A 17996-nucleotide genomic window follows, 5' to 3' on the forward strand; every position below is an offset into this window, starting at 1 on the left:
CAGTGACATACAGTTGGGCCAGGCACACAGGTGACAGTACTCTTTTGTCAGAGCCATGTACTAAGGAAAACTTTGTGATAAATCTCTGGGCTAATCACTGAGATAATATTCCTGCTTAGGTTCTGCTTTCTTCAATAGTGACATATTGCTGCACTACGAATACAAGTGATGGCACTCTTTTGCCAGTGTCATGCCTGCAGGAGAACATTGTGACATATCCCTGTGCCTATCACCTAGGTAATGTAACTCCCTGCTTCATTGTGGCACACAAAGAACATTATGACATAAAGGTAGAACCTACACCTATTTGTTGTAACACTCTTGTCTGAGTCTTGTCCTAAGAGAACCTTGTGACATATCTTAGGAATGAGGATCAGCTGATGTGACTCTTATGACTGGCTTCTCCTCACATGTTAGATTTTTTCATATACTTAGGGAAGCACTTAGGTGATATACTGTTCTCTTCTGCCTGAGTCTTGCTTATTTGGGACATTGGGCCATGTATCTGAGCCAGTGTGCCAAGTGATGTAATTCTTTTCTTCTGCTTGAGCCTTTACAATGGAGTGATGTGACATATTGCTAAGTCCAATACTTAGGTTATATGACTCTTCTTTTATTCCCAAAACATGTCCATGAAAAAGAATTTTGACATATTGCAGGGCCCAGCACGCAGATGATGTTTCTGTCTTCTGCCTGGGTCCTGCATAAAGACAGAATTGTGGCACATTTTTGTGCCCCTCAGCCTGATGCTGTAACTCTCTTGCCTGTGCTAGAGAAACAGAAAGTATTTTTACTTATTTTGGGCACACTCAGCAGAAGTGTGTCTGTCCCCCACCCCACCCCATATTTGGGATTGTGTCATATTGCTGGGTCCAGCACCCAATTAATGTAAGCCTCATTTCTAGAACCCTACCTGGAGAAGGCATTGTGACATATTGCTTGGCAAAGCACCTAAGTTGTGCTACCCTCCTGGCAAGTTTATTTATTTATTTTTTTCTTCCTACAAATGATATTATGAAATTTACATTGATTCAATTCAGAGGCATGGTGACCAAACTTAAATTGAGATTCCACCAATAGCAGATATTTGCCTATTATCTTTACACTTAGGGCAATATTTAAAGTTGTAGGTTGCATATTTGTAGAAAGCTCACAGCAGCTTACAACACTAACTCATATTCAAAAAACTGCTTGGGCAGTATACAGTTTTATAACAGGGCTCAGCAAAAGGTTAAGATCATGGTTCTTGATTACACATGCAGGTGAGTGCAAAAGTTTTCAGCATCCCATATTTACAAAGCCACCTGTTGAAGTCCTGAGTATAAAAAAGTAAATAAAGTACGAAGTTGAAATTTTGACTTTCATACGTGGATCTTGCTACAGGTGAGATGGTGACTATTTTCTGGATCTCACAGGCATAATAATGGGTGTCCTGTCTGAACTCAGCCTATTAGATGTTGACAATTATAACTGGGTTTAAGGTAATATGTAAGATTGTGAGTAAATATGAGTATGTAGGACTCAGAGTGGTTTTTAAATCTCATGTATGTTGCATAAAGCCTCTGGATGTTGTAGAGCATGTCATATAATGATGCAGGACACATGTAAGCTTGTGACTGTAATATGCATGCCAAGCTAAAAGTTAAAGGTGTCACCTTAAAGATGAGGAAATTGTATCATAATATGTACTGGTACATATTACATAGTACCCTGGTGTTGAGAATTCTGGCTGAAATTATTTACCATAGTGGAATGTGAAATACTGCTGTGTGTGTGTGTATATATATATATGTGTACACATATATACACACACACATATATATATAACATGTATATATATGTATAACATGTATACACACACATATATATACACACACACATATATATAACATGTATATATACACAATGTGTATATATACATATATATATAATGTGGATTATATATGGAGTTTCATAACAAGGGCCAGCAAAAATTTCAAATTGTGATTTCAGATTATAAAATATGGAATTTATATATATATAAAATGTGTGTGTATATTTTTTATATATATATATATATAAAATGTGTGTGTGTATATGAGATTTCAGATTGTAAAATATGGATTTTATATATATAAAATATGGTTTATATATATATATAATGTGTGTGTATATATATATAGCTGAGTTAGAATCATCATAAGGTGACTCTTCTGTTCAGAGTCAGATAACAGGGGACATTATCATATATCTCTGGGACTAGCAGTTAGGTGATGTGTCTCTCCTACCAGGGCCCTGCCCACAGGAGACACTGTGACATTTCACTGGATATAGCATATATATAACATGACTCTGCTCTCTGACTTGATACTGCCCACCAAAGAATTTGCGATATACCACTGAGTGCAAAACCAAGGTGCTGTGACTCTTCTCTTTGTCCTGGACTCTACCAAGAGAGGGAATTATAGCATATTGCTGTGCCCAGCACACAGAGGGTGTAACAATCCACTATTTTTTCAACCTTGTATACAGTGGGCATTATGACATGTTATTTGAGACTGTACCGAGGAGTGTTATGATTCTTCTGCCTAGTCCTGCCTACAAAAGAGATTACAAGTATCCCTGGCTCAGCACCCAGATGATGTGACTCTTCTGTCTTGTCTCTGTCTATAGATGAAATTGTGATATATACTGGATTCAGCACATATACACAATAATAACTCTCACAACTAGACCTAGTCAGGGAAGATATTTCGACTCTCCTAGCCTGTCTTACAGTAATGGGTAATGTTCTAGATCTCCCATCTGTAAGAATTCTCAGAGAAGTATGCTACACAGGCATATCATATAAAGACTGGGTGGTACAAAGTGTGTCATAACAGTCATCAGGAACTAGGTGCTATTATGACTCTTGGATGCATACCTAGCTGAAATGATTGCCATTCTCACACATGAACAGAGCCTACAAATAAGGTACAAAGTCTCACACACATAAGCATTGTTACTCACATACTCACATCTTATCCAAAGGGGGTCTGGTGATGATTGCATCATGAAACTGCAGAACTGTGGTGCTTTGACTCTCCTACTGGAACACAATATTCAAGTATTCAAATAGAATTGGGGCTCTTACACATGGATTTTACCCATTGTTGAGACTGTGACTCTGGTACTTCGACCCAACTCACAGGAGGTGTTGACTTTTTTTTGAGACAGAGTCTCGCTGTGTTGCCCATGCTGGAGTGCAGTGGCATGATCTCGGTAACAGCAACTCTGCCTCCGGTGTTCACGCCATTCTCCTGCCTCAGCCTCCCCTGTAGCTGGGATTAGAGGCACCCACCACCATGCCCGGCTAATTTTTTGTATTTTAAGTAGAGATGGGGTTTCATCATGTTAACCAGGATGGTCTCAGTCTCCTGAACTCGTGATGCACCCATCTCAGCTTCCCAAAGTGCTGGGAATACAGGTGTGAGCCACCACACTGAGCTGAGGTGTTGACTTTCATACCCAAAGCCAGCATATGTGTAGGACTGTGAAACTTATTTCCGAACATTTTTGAGTATGTGATTGAGAAGCATGATTTTGCCAAGTGTCTAAGTGTTTTGACTCTCCTTTCTAGGCCCAGAGCAGAGTTGAAATTGTGACATACATGCACCAAGTACCTAAGCAATACGTAATACCCTTTTGGCAATGCATCAAAGGGCAGATTTACAAACTGGGACCAGCAACCCACTGATGTAAAACCTTGAACTTAACCCTGCCAACGAAGAGTATTGAGGCTTTTATCTAGGCCTATCACATAAATGATGTGACTTCCTACTACTGCTTTGGCCTTGCACTTATGGTGAATTGTGACTCATGACTGGGTACTGCACCCAGGTGATGTGAATCTATTTTTGAAGCAGTTCTGCCAATAGGAAACTTGGTAAATTATCACTTGTCTCAGCACCTAAGTGGTGTTTCTTCTCTCTAGCCTGGACACTGAACACCAGTGACACATTGCTGAACCCAGCACCAAGGTGAGGTCACTCTCCTGCCTTAGTCCTTCACATAAGGGGCATTGTGACATATATCCAGCCCAATTTCCTGGATGATATTCATCTTCTCTTGTTCTGAAGCTCTGCCAATGGGCAGGGGTGGGGATGAGACTTTGATATATCACTGAAACCAGCATCCAGGTGATGGGACCCTTCTTCCAGAGTCCTTCCCACAAGGAGGCTTGTGACATTTCACTGGACCAGTACCCACTCAGGTGATAGTTTTCTTTCTTCTCTCTGTCCACAGGTGATATTTTGTCATATACCTGAGACTTGATCAAAGGCCTATTAATGACTGTTTATCTGGAGCCAGGACATGTGTAGGATCATGACCCTCATCGCTGAACCTTGCCACAAGTGTGATTGTGACATACATTTTTGCCCAGGACCTGGGTGATTCAAAGATCCTGCCTAGTTATAGTCCACAGATAACATGTTGATATGTACCTTGGCCAAGAACCTTGGTGATTTGACTCTTGTGTCTTAACAGTGTCATCAGAAGAGATCATAACGTATCTTCGGATATGGAAACATGGGGAAATATCATTGATCCTGTGATCTAAGTGTTGTGACTCTCATTTTCTGCCTGGGGTTTCATTATAGGAGGATTTTGACATATTGCTGAGCCCAACAGTCAGGATATGTGACTCTCCTCTTTTTCCTGAACTGTGCTCACAAAAAGATACTGTGACCTATTGTAGGGCTCATAACCTAGATGATGTTGCTCTTCTGCCTGAGTTCTGCATAAAGAGGAAATTATGGCATATTGCCTGTTGCTGGGCCCAGAACACTTATGATGTGTCTCTCCTGCCTGTGCTGGAGCCACCAAAGATATTTTGATGTATCTTGGGCCCATTGCATAGGTGTTTTGGCTCACATAACTTGGCTGGGTTTTTTTCTATGTGTGAGATGGTATATTTCTGGATCCAGCATCCAGTTAATGTGGCCTGCAGCCCATTCCTATACCCTGCTTACAGAAGGAAATGTGCCTAAGTGATATTACCCTCCTGCCTAATTTTGCTCCCAATGGGATTATGACATTGACTTTGCTTCAGTTCACAGATTCTGCCAATAGGAGATATTTTTCTCTCATCATTAAGTTTAAAACAATAGCTAAGGTCCTGTGTTGCATAGTGAAACCAACCTCACAGGATCTTACACTAACTTATATTGTATAAACTCTTTGTGGTAGAGCGTTTCATAACAAGGGCCTGCAAAAATTTCAGATTCAGGCTCTCAGTTACACACCCGTTTAAATTAAAAGTAATCATCATCCCACATTTACAATGCCTACTGTTGAAGTCCTGATTCTAACAAGGGAATACAGCACAAAGTAGGACTTGCGGCTTTTACACGTGGATCAGGTCACAGATGAAATGGCTGCTCATTTCTGAACACAGATCACAGACATAATAATAAGTGCTCTCCCTTAACCCTGCCTTTAGGAGAGATATTGTCTATCAAACTTGGGTTTAGGGCAATATGTAGGATTGTGAGTCCACATGAGCATAAAAACCTCAGAGAGGTTTGCAACTCTCAAGGAGTTTTATAAACTCCTCAGATGTTGTAGAGAGTGTCGTACATTGGCCCAGCACACACATGAGATTCTGACTCTAATATACATGCTCAACTAAAAGTTAAAGGCAGGTTTTGAGACTTTTTGGCTCAAATTCTTTTCCTTAGGTGTATTGTTACCAATGGCTCTGTCAGAATTATAACAACATGACTCTTCTGCATGGACCTAAACAGCAGGAGATATTGTCACATATCTTGAGACTATCAGCCAGGTGGTATGTCTCTCTTGCCAGTGCCCTGCCCACAGGGAACACTGACATATCACTAGATATAGCATGGAGGTAATATGACTCTCCTCTTCTGCCTGGATCCTGCCCCCCAAAGAAATGGTGACATACCACTGAGCGCAATACCTAGGTGATGTGACTCTCCTCTTTGTCCAGGACACTGCCAAGGGAAATAATTATAACCTATTGCTGAATGCAGCACCTGGGAGTTTGAGAATCCACTTTTTTTTCCACCTTGTGTACATTGGATATTATGACATATTATTTGAGAGTGTACCCTTTTTATGGCTCTTCGACTAGGTCCTGCCTACCAAGGAGATTATAATGTATCCCTGTCTCAGGACCTAGAAGATATGACTTTTCTGATTATCTCTGTCCAAAGTGAAATTGTCACCTATTCCTTGATTAAGCTCATATACAAAGTAACAACTGTCATACTGAAATCCAGTCAGGGAAGATATTTTGACTCTCATAGCCTGACTTAAAAACATTGATAAAATGCTAGATCTCCCACCTATAAGTATTCACAGAACAGTATGCTACTCAGATATATCATGCAAATCCTGAGTGATACGTAGAGTGTCATACCAGGCACCAGCAACTAGGTGCTATTGTGACTCTTTGATGCACACCCAGCTGACACAATTGGCATTCTCTCACATGAACAGAGACTAAAATGAGGTACTACATCTCACACAGATAGGCAGTTGAAGCTTGAAATTTTTACTCTCATAAATGAAAGTGAACCACAGGTGGCATTTTGATGTTTGAACAATGACCCAGCACTCATGTGGTGCTTTGACTCTCCTACTGGAGTACAATCTTCAAGTGGGAATGGGGCTTTTATACATGACCTTGCCTATTGATGAGACTGTGACTCTTACACTTCGACCTAACTCATGGGAGATGTCCACTCTTATATCTAAAGGAAGAACTTGTGTGGGACTGTGAGAAATATTTTTCAACATTTTCAAGTGTGTGATTGAGAAGTGTGACTTTGCCCAGCATTTGAGAGCTTGACTCTTCTTTCTAGTCCCAGAGCACAGTGGAAATTGTGACATATGTGCACAAGCACCTGATCAATGCATAACACTTTGTTTGGCCAATACAGGAATACAGGAAATTTACAAATCTATGAGACTAGCATCCAAGTTTTGTTATATTTCTTTTATAATCCTGCCTACAAAGAGAATGTTGTATTATTTCTGGCTGAAGACTTAGGTGATGTTGTTTTCCTCCCAGTCTAATAACCGCAGAGGGGATGGTGACATATACCTAGACACAAGTAATAAGCATAGTACTGACTCTCATATGTAAACCCAGCAATAGGAGAAATTTTGACCCATTTAACTAGGTTGAGGTACATGAGTGATGTCCAGTTCTGGTAAAAAAAAGTCACAGAACATTACAACGCTCACACATATTTTATAAGACCCTTGGCTTGTGTAGACAGTGTCATAACAAGGAGTAGAACAGAAACAAAATTTTGAGTCTTATATGCACACCCAACAGATGGCAAAGATTTTCACCATCACAGGTAGATGAAGGCAACTGTCCTCCATGAAAACAGGACATGTGTGGTATTGCAAATCTAATCCCCAGAATTTTATTTCATTGTGACTGTGATATAAATCTTTGTCAATCTCCTGTGTGATTTCACTCTTCAGATGGGTTCCAGTATATATATGAGATTTGGACATCTACTTGGACCACACTTGAAGTGATGAGACTTTTCTGCCTGGACCCTGCTCTCTGTAAGAATTGCAACATCACTGGATCCAGCATCAAGGTGTCATTATATTTTGCCTGCACCATGCCTGAAGACATCATTGTGACATGTCACTTCATTCATCAGTTTGTTAGAAGATGTAATTCTCCTTTCTGGAGTGAGTCCTGCATACAGGGCAAAAGAGTGACATATTCCTAGGACAGGCACACAGGTGATGATACTATTTTGCCAGGGCCATGTCCAAAAGAGGGCATTTTTGACATATCACAGGTTCTATCACAAGTGAAATTGTGATCCTTGCATGCTCAGCTAGTTGACACTAATAACTATCATCATCTAACATGTATGAAGCCAACTGTCACACATGAAAACAAGACATGTGTGGTATTGTAAATCTCATCTCTGGAATTTTCTGACAGAGTGATTGTGATGCAAATCTTTTCCAAGCATCTGTGTAATTTGACTCACCAGAAGTGTATCAGCCCATATATAAGACTGTGATGTTTACCTAGGCCAAATGGAGGTGACGTGACTCTCCTCCCTGGGCCCTTTTCTCAGTAAGGATTGTGACATGTCACTGGATCTAGCATCCAGGTGATGTTACATTCTTGCCTGCCCCATGCCCACCAAAATTGCTGTTACATAATTTTGTGTCCACCTCTTAGGGGATGTAACTCTTCTCTCTGTCATTGGCCCTGCACAAAGGAAGAATAGTGACATATTGCTCAGCCAGGCACATAGATTAGAGTATTTTTAGGCCAGAGTCATGCCCAAAGTAGGGCATTGTGACATATCTCTGGGCTTATCACAGAGTTTATGTGGCTTTCTTGCTTGGGCCTTGCCAAAGTAGAGAGTGACATATTTCCAGGCCAGGCACCATGATATTCTTTTGCTAGGGTTATGCTTTATAGAGGACATTGTGACATACATCTGGGCCTATCACCTTGGTGAAGTGACTCCCTGCTTTGGCACTACTCACATGGAGCATTGTGGTGTAAGCAGAGAACCTGCACCTAGATGATGCAGCTCTTTTTGCTGGGTGCTGTGTTAACAGAGTCTTGTGAAATATCTCAGGACACAGCACCCAAGTGATGTGGCTCTTTTGCCTGTTTTCTGCCCACATGTTACATTGTGACATTCCTAGGAAAGCACCTAGGTGATACGACTCTCCTCATCTCCCTAAACCATGCCTGCTGTTGACATTGGGATGCAGGGATTCAGTCAGCCTGGTGGGAAAAACTTAAAGTTAAAAAATATACACACAGAATCTTTTGGAAGGCTTGAGGTTTCTACAAAGTGTTTGGCTGAAGGCAGCCTTATTCCTTTTGAGTTATAGCAAGGGTATTAAACAAAGGAACATGTAGAAGTCTATTTAAGTAGCTTGTTTACTTATGTGGTTCTGAAACTAACATTTGACCATTCAGGAGTGAATGAGTGTTCTACACTCGTTGGGGGTCGGCAATGGTAATTACCTTCTGGTGGTGTTTACTTGAGATTTTTGTCATTTAATGTGTGCTGAATAAATTCCAGGAGAGCCAGTGAATTGAGGCCACAGCTGACAGCACTCTCCTTGAAGCCTGTAAGTGGACTGATCTCTCAGGCGGACTGATAAGCATAGTATGTGCATCAGCATACATCATTCATTTGTCATAGTGTCGGGGTTTCCTGGATGGACCTCACATTGGGACATGTCTCTGAGCCCATGACCTAAGTGATGTGGCTCTCCTTTTCTGCCTGGGCCTTCACATTAGGAGAATTTTGACACATTGCTGAGCCCGGCACTCAAGATACATAACTCTCCTCTTTTTTCGGACAATGCCAACAAAAAGAGAATTTTGACATATTGTGGGATCACCAGATGATGTTACTCTTCTGATTGGGATCAGCATAAAGAAGAAATTATGACATATTGCATATTGCTGGGCCTAGCACCCCTGTAATGTGATTCTCCTGCCTGTGCTGGAGCCACTGTAGGTATATTGACATATCTTGGGCCCATCATGTTGGTGTTTTTTGGCTGTCATTACCAGGCTGGGTTTTTTACACATGTGAGATGGTGTCATACTGCTAGGTCCAGCCCCCAGTTTATGTGACCCAATTTTCTATACCCTGTCTAGAGTACGCATGGTGACATATTGGTTTGCACAGCATCTAAGTGATGTTACCTTACTGCCTAGTTTTTGGCCAAAAATGGAGTTATGACATATATTTTCCTTCAGTTCAAAGGATGATAATCAAACTTATATTGGAATGGAGACAACAGGGATATTTTGCTTCTCATACTTAGGCTTACGGCAATACAGAAGCCCTGGGTTGCATATTTTTACCATGCTCACAGAAGTTTACACCACTATCTTATATTGTATAAACACTTTAGTGGTAGAGAGTTTCATAACAGGAGCCAGAAAAATGTTCAGATTGGGACTCTCAATTACACAGCATGGAAAAATTAAAAGTTGTCATTATCCCACACTTAAAATTCCCACTGTTGAGATTCTAAGTGTAACAAGCAAATATAGTACAAAGTTGGAATTGTAAATTTTATGTATGGATCTGGCCAAAGGTGGGATGGTGGCTCATTTCTGGACCCAGTCCATAGACATAATAGGTCTTCACCCTTAAATCTGCCTATAGGAGACACATTGACTAAAAATCTTGGGTTCAGGACAATATATAAGATTGCGAGTCCATGTAACCATGTAGACCTCAGAGAGGTTTCTATGCCACATGAAGGTTTTATAAATCCCTCAGATGTATGGAGAGAGTCATATAGTGGTCCAGCACACACGTGAGACTGTGACAATAATATACACACTCAGCTTAAAGTTAGCTGTCACCCTCAAAGATGAGGAGATTGTGTCATATCACTGGGCCTAGTACCCAGGTTTTGAGATGTTAGGGTTCATATCCCTTTCCACGGGGGCATTGTTACATATCGCTGGGTCAAAATCATAATGATGTCAATCTTTTGCCTGGGCCTTGTCAAGAGGGGATATTATCACGTATGTCTGAGCCTATTAGCTTGGGGATGTGTCTCCCTTGAGAGTGCCCTGCCCACAGGAAATATTGTGACTTATCGCTAGATATAGATTCCACGTAATGTGACTCTCCTCTCCTGCCTAGATCCTGCCCACTGAAGTAATTGTGACATAGTGCTGAATGCAAAATCTAGCTGAGTCATATTACCAAACATTTAGGTCATATGACTCTCCTTTTCTGCCTGAACGTGGCCCACAAGCGACACTGTGCCACAGAGCTGGATCTAGCACACTAGTTTTGTCACATATCACAAAGTATTCTGCCTACAAAGTAAATATTGGAATTTTTCTGGCTCAGCAATCAGGTTATTTGGCTGTTTTGACTGTTTCACTACCACGAGGTAAACTTGACATAAATCTGTGAACAGTTCATAGGCATGGTAATGACTCTCCTATGTGTACCCCACAAATAGGAGTAATTTTGACTGTCATAACTTTTTTTAGAAACAGGAATGATTACATCTCTTTCTGGTAAGAAAAAAGTCACAGAAGTTTACAACAACCTCAAGATAAAATTTTAGTCTTACATGCACGCCTAGCAGTCAGTAACGACTGTCATTGTCTCACATATATGAAGCCAACAGTCACTTGTGAAAATAGGATATGTGTGGAATTGGTAATCTCATCTCAGGAATTTTCTGCCAGTGTGATTGTGATGTAAATCTTTGCTGAGAACCTGTGTGATTTGACTCTACAGACTGGCTCCACGCCCCGATATGTTGTTAGGTTATCTACCTGGGCCAGCCTCTAGGTGATGTGACTCTTCTGCCTGGGCCTTGCTCTCAGTAAGAATCAAGGCATGTCACTAGATCCAGCACCCAGGTAGTGTTACATTTATTTCTGAGCCATGCCCACATAAATCATTGTGACATATCACTGTGTGAACAATTTGGGTGATATAACTCTACTCATTAGAACGCACAGAGTAGAGGATAGTGACATATGGCTGGATGAGGTACTCTTTTGCTAGGGCCTTGTTCTAAAGAGGGTGTAGTGACAAATCTGTGGGCCTATCACCTAGGTGATGTTGATCTCCTGCTTGGGTCCTGCTTACCTGGATAGTGACATGTTGCTAGCCTAGGCATGCAGGCGATGGTACTCTTTCCACGGGGCCATGCCTCAAGGAAGACTTTGTGACATATCCCTGGGCCTATGGTCTAGGTGATGTGACTCTTGGCTTGAGCCCTGACCACATGGAGTATTGTTACCTAAGGGTAAAACCTGCGCCTATTTATTATAACTCTCTTGCCCGGGTCCTGTCCTAAGGGAGGCATGTGACACATTTCAGGACCCAGCATCATGGTGATGTGGCTATTCTGCTTGGCTTCACCTCACATGTAAGATTGTTTCATATATCTGGGAAAGCACCTGAGTGACATGACTCTAGTCTTCTATCTGACCCCTACCTACTTAGGACATTTGGCCAATTATCTGAGCCCGGGTCCTAAGTGATGTGACTCTTTTCTTCTGCTTGAGCCTTTGAAGTGTGGTGATGTGACATATTGCTAAGCCCAATACTTAGGTAATACGATTCTGCTTTTTATCCCGAACTATGCGCAGGAAAAGGAATTTGGACAGATTGTAGGGCCCAGCACCCAGATGATTTTCGTGTTCCATCTGGGGCTTGCATAAAGAAAGAATTATGGTATATTGCTGCTCCCCACCCCACGCTGGTGATGTAACTTTGCTGACTGTGCCAAAACAACATAAAGTATTTTTACTTACCTTGGAGTTATTATGTAGGTGTTTTTGCTCTCATTATTTTTCTGATTTTTTTTTTGTCACACAGGATTGTGTCATACTGCTGGTTCCAACACCCAGTTAACATAACCCTCATTTCTAAACCCTGCCTAAAAAAGGCATTTTGACATATTGCTCTGCACAGCGTCTTAGTTGTGCTACTCTCCTATCAAGTTTTTTTCCTACAAATGGGATTATGAAACTTATATTGCTTCATTTCATGGGCAAGATGGACAAACTTAAATTGAGGTTCCACTAATAGTGATATTGTGCCTATCATCACTATATTTTGCTCTATGGGTAAGGTTATGGGTTGCGAATTTGTGGAAAGCTCACTTAAGTTTTCAATACTAACTCATATTCTATAAACTCCTTAGGTGATACACAGAGTTTTATAACTGGGCCCAGCAAACGGGTAGGATCATGACTCTTGATTACACATGCAGGTGAGAGCAAAAGTTGTCACCATACCACGTATACTAAGCGCAGTGTGGAAGTCCTGATTCCAACAAGTGAATATAGTACAAAGATGGAGTTGTGAGTTTCATATGTGGATCTTGTAGGTGAGATAGTGAATCATTTCTGGACTCAGATTACAGGCATAATAATAGGTTTCCTGTCTGAACCCAGCCTACAAGAGTGATATTGGTGGGCGCTGAGAACGCGGGTCCACGCGTGTGATCGTCCGTGCGTCTAGGCCTTGCCCACGCAGCTTTGGCCTCCGGTTAACGCGCGCATCGGAAAGCCAGCCCCTGACTTCAAGGCCGCAGACGTGGTTGACGGCGCCTTCAAAGAGGTGAAGCTGTCGGACTACAAAGGGAAGTACGTGGTCCTCTTTTTCTACCCTCTGGACTTCACTTTTGTGTACCCCACGGAGATCATCGCGTTCAGCAACCGTGCCGAGGACTTCCGCAAGCTGGGCTGCGAAGTGCTGGGCGTCTCGGTGGACTCTCAGTTCACCCACCTGGCTTGGATCAACACCCCCCGGAAGGAAGGAGGCTTGGGCCCCCTGAACATCACCCTGCTTGCTGACGTGACCAGACGCTTGTCTGAGGATTACGGCGTGCTGAAAACAGATGAAGGCACTGCCTACAGGGGCCTAATTATCATCGATGGCAAGGGTGTCCTTCGCCAGATCACTGTTAATAATTTGCCTGTGGGACACTCCGTGGATGAGGCTCTGCGGCTGGTCCAGGCCTTCCAGTACACAGACGAGCATGGAGAAATTTGTCCCGCTGGCTGGAAGCCTGGCAGTAACACGATTAAGCCCAACGTGGATGACAGCAAGGAATATTTCTCCAAACACAATTAGGCTAGCCAACGGATAGTAAGCTTGTGCCCTTACCTAGGTGACTGTGCTGGCTGTCCACCTGTGCCCCCACCTGAGTGCCCTGTGCTGACCCAGGAAAGGCCAGACCTGCACCTCCAAACCCTACAGTCTGGGAGGCTGGAGGGCTAGGCCAAGGCCTTCTCATGCCTCCACCTAGGAGCTGAATAGTGATGCCCTCCCACCTAGCTGCACACAGGCCCAGAGGTGACCAATAAAGTATTAGGGACAGGTGTAAAAAAAAAAAAAAAAAAAAAAAAAAAAAGTGATATTGGTTATCATAACCGAGTTTAGGGCAATATGTAAGATTGTGAGTCAATAAAAGCATGTAGGCCTCAGAGAGATTTGCAACTCTCATGTATATTGCATAAAGTCTCAGGCTGTGGTAGAGTGTATCATACAATGGCCCAAAACACATGTAAGATTGTGACCCTTATATACACACCAAGCTAACTGTTAAAGATGTTACACTAAATGATGAGAAGATTGTATCATATCACTAAGCCTAGTACCCTGGTGTTGACAGATTTTGGCTTAAATTCTTTCCCATGGGTGCATTGTAAAATATCACTGAGCTAGGATCATAATAATGTGGCCAGGTATGGTGACTCACACTTGTAATCCCATCACTTTGGGAGTCCGAGGCATTTGGATCATGAGGACAGAAGATCGAAACCATCCTGGGTAACACGGTGAAATCCTGTGTCCACTGAAAAAACAAAAAACTTAGCCAGGCATTGTGGCCGGCACCTCTGGTCCCAGCTACTCAGGAGGCTGAGGCTGGAGAATGGCATGAACCTGGGAGGTGGAACTTGCCCTGCACTTATGGTGCATTGTGACACATCACGGGGTACTACACTCAGGTGATGTGACTATTTTGGGGGGAGCGGTTTTGCCAATAAGAAGCTTTCTGACACATTACTTGTCTCAGCATCTAGGAGAGGTTTGTTCTCTTTTGCCTGGGCCCTGACCACCAGAGAGATTGTGAAATATTGATGAACCCAGCACCAAGTCTTGTCCCTCTGCTGCATGGTCCTGTCCACAGGGGAAATTGTGATATATATCCAGGCCAATTGCCTAGGTGAAGTTTGTCTCCTATCCTGCCTAAGCCCTGCCCACAGTGGGGCATGTCACTGAAATGTCACTGAAACCAACATTTATGTAATGCAATTCTTCTTGCAGAATACAACCCACAAGAAGGATTGTGACATTTCACTGGACCAGATCCCACTCAGGTGATGTGACTTTCCTTTCTTTTCCCTGCCCACAGGTGATGTTGTGCCATATACCTGAGACTAGATGAAAAGTCTAACAACGACTTGTGTAGCTGGAGCCAGGACACATGTAGGATGGTGACTCTCATCCCTAAACTTTTCCACAGGTGTTATTGTGACATACCTTTGCCTAGCTCCTGAGTGATTTTATAATCCTGCCTAGTTATCACCCATGGATGACATTTTGACATATATCTGAGATAAGAACCTTGGTGATTCGACTCTCATGTCTTAACAGTATCCTCAGAAGAAACTGTAATATATTTCTAGACCCATTGTCTAAGTTATATGACTCTCCTCTCCTGCCTGAACCCTGCTTCCAGTGAAGAGTGTAGCATTTTTAAGCACTGCATCCAAGTGTTGCCTAATGTTTTCAACAGTAGGTATTGTGACATATTACTGTGCCCATCGTTTAGGTGGTATGACTGTCCTCTCCTAGAGGCATTATGCCATAGAGCTGGGTTTAGCACCCAATATTTGTTACTTTTCTGTGAGGGTCTTGCTTTCAAAGGGAATATTGGAATATTTCTGTCTTAGGATTTAGGTGACATGGTTGCTGTGCCTGTTTGATAACCACAAAGGGGATGATGATGCATACCTAGGCACAGCTAACAGGCATAATAATGACTCTTACATGTGGACTAAGCCAATAGGAGAAATTTTGATTCATCTAACTAGATTCATGTACATGAGTGATTTCCAGGATCTTCTTTGGTAAAAGGTCACAGAAGATTACAAAAGTCACATATATTTTATAACACCCTTGGGTTGTATAGAGAGTGTCATAACAGGGACTACCATACAAAAGGTATTGTGAGTCTCCAGTGCACACCAAGCTGGCAGTAAGGACTTTCACTATTACAGATGGGGGGAGGCAAATGTCCTCCATGAAAACAGGACATGTGTGGTATTGTAAATCTAATCCCTAGAATTTTATTCCATTTTGACTGTGATATAAATCTTTGTCAAGTACCTGTGTGATTTTACTCTTCACACTGATTCCAGCCTACATATGGGATTTTGATATCTATCTGAGCCAATCTTAAAGTGACGTGACTCTTCTGCCTGGATCATGCTCAGTAAAAATGGTGACATCACTGGATCCAATTCCCAGGTGACTTTACATTCTTGTCTGCACCATGCCTAAAAATATCACTATGATGTATTACTGTATCCATCACCTAGGAGATGTAACTCTCCTCTCTGGAATGAGCCCTGCACACAAGGCCAGATGGTGACACATTCCTACACCAGGCACACAGTTGATGATACTATTTTGCCAGGGCCATGCCCAAAAAAGAACATTTTGATATATCATAGGGCCTATCATGTAGGTGATATGACTCTGTTTTTCTGCTTGAGCTCAGCATACTAGTGACACCGTGCCATATCTCTGAGCCCATGCCCTAAGTGATGTGACTCTCTTCCTCTGTCTGTGCTTTTATAATGGGAATATTGTGACATATTGATGAGTCCAGCACTTAGGTAATGTGACTTTCATCTTGTTACGGAACACTGCCCACAAGCAGGACTTTTCCTGTACTTCAGGTCCCAGCACCCAGATTATGTCACTCTTCTGCCTAGGTCATGCATAAATGGATAATTTTAGTATATTGCTTAGACCAGCACCCCGAGGATGTAATTCTCCTGTTTCTGCCAGAGCCGCTGAAGGTATTTTGACATACCATTGGCCCATTCTATAGGTGTTTTGACTGTCTTCACTTTTCTGGGTTTCTTCCACATGAGATTGTACCACATTGGTGGCTCCAATCCCCAGTTAATGTGACCCTCTTTTCTAGGCCCTGTCCAGAGAGGGCATTGTGACACATATTGCATAGCACAGCACCTAAGTGATTCTAACTTTTTGCCTAGTTTTCTTGCCCACCAATGCGATTAGAACATATATTTTGCTTTAGTTCAAAGACAAGATGATCAAGCATATATTAGGATTCAACCAATAGGAGATATCTTGCATCTAGCAAATATGTTTAGGTCAATAGTTAAGGTCCCTCATTGCATATTTGTGCAGAACTCATTGAAATTTACAATACTAACTCATACCAGAAAAACTTGTGTGGTACAGAGAGTTTCATAGTAAGGTCCAGCAAAAAGTTAACATTGTACCTCTTGATGACACACTCTCATGAAAGTAAAACTTGTGGCCATTCTACATTTACAAAGTCCATTGTTGAGGTCCTCAGTCTAACAAGTAAATAGAGCAGAAAGTTGGAATTGTGACTTTCATAAGTGAATGTGGCCATTTATGGGATGGTGATTCATTTTTGGCCCCAGCTTACAGGCATAATGGTGGTCCCATTCCTGAGTCCAGCTTATAGGAAAGCTGTTTACTGTCATGGCTGGGTTTATGGCAATACATAAGATCATGAGTCCATGTAAGCGTGTAGACCTCAGAAAATTTAGCAACTCTGATGCATGTTGAACAAAGTTCCCTGATGTTGTAGAGAGTGCCATCCAATGGCCAGCATATATGTGACATATACACAACTAGCTAACAGTTAATATTTTCACCCTTAAAAATGAGAAGATTGTGTCATATCCATTGACTAAGTACCCAGGTGTTGAGACATTTTGGTTTAAATTCCTTTCAATAAGGGCTTTGTTTCATATCACTGGTTTAGAATCATGATAATGTGATTCTTCTGCCAGGACCTTGTAATCAGGGAATATTTTTTGATATCTCTGGGCCTACTGACTAGGTGATATGTCTCCTTGCCAGTGTCCTGCCCACTGGCCTATCATGATACATAGCATCTATGTAATGTGACTCTCCCCTCCTGCCTGGATCCTGCTGACTGAAGAAATAATGACATGTTGCTGAGTGTAAAACCTTGGTGACATGACTTCCCTCTTTTTCCTAAACTCTGCCAAGGCAAGGCATTATTCCATATTTCTGAGCCCAGTACCCAGTGGGTGTGATTCTCTTTTTATTCTTCAAAACTATCTAAATTGAGGACGATGACATATTATTTGAGGCTGTAGGCAAGTGATGTGTCTCTTTTGTGTAGTTTCTGCCCACAAGTTAGATTGTGACATATAACTAGGAAAGCAC

General features: G+C 42.0%; 1 long non-coding RNA gene and 1 pseudogene across 1 annotated transcript; both read left to right on the top strand.

The window, feature by feature from the left end:
- Window positions 1–4098: 4098 nt before the first annotated feature.
- Window positions 4099–15102, top strand: LOC139360992 (uncharacterized). Its single transcript, XR_011618577.1, has 3 exons — window positions 4099–4231; window positions 7486–7758; window positions 14923–15102. It is a non-coding gene; the product is annotated as an uncharacterized lncRNA (long non-coding RNA).
- On the top strand, window positions 12766–13726 carry LOC139361000 (peroxiredoxin-2 pseudogene; annotated as a pseudogene).
- Window positions 15103–17996: the final 2894 nt, after the last annotated feature.

The sequence above is a fragment of the Macaca nemestrina genome, chromosome Y (genome assembly GCF_043159975.1).
Source record: "Macaca nemestrina isolate mMacNem1 chromosome Y, mMacNem.hap1, whole genome shotgun sequence".
NCBI classification, from domain to species: Eukaryota; Metazoa; Chordata; class Mammalia; order Primates; family Cercopithecidae; genus Macaca; species Macaca nemestrina.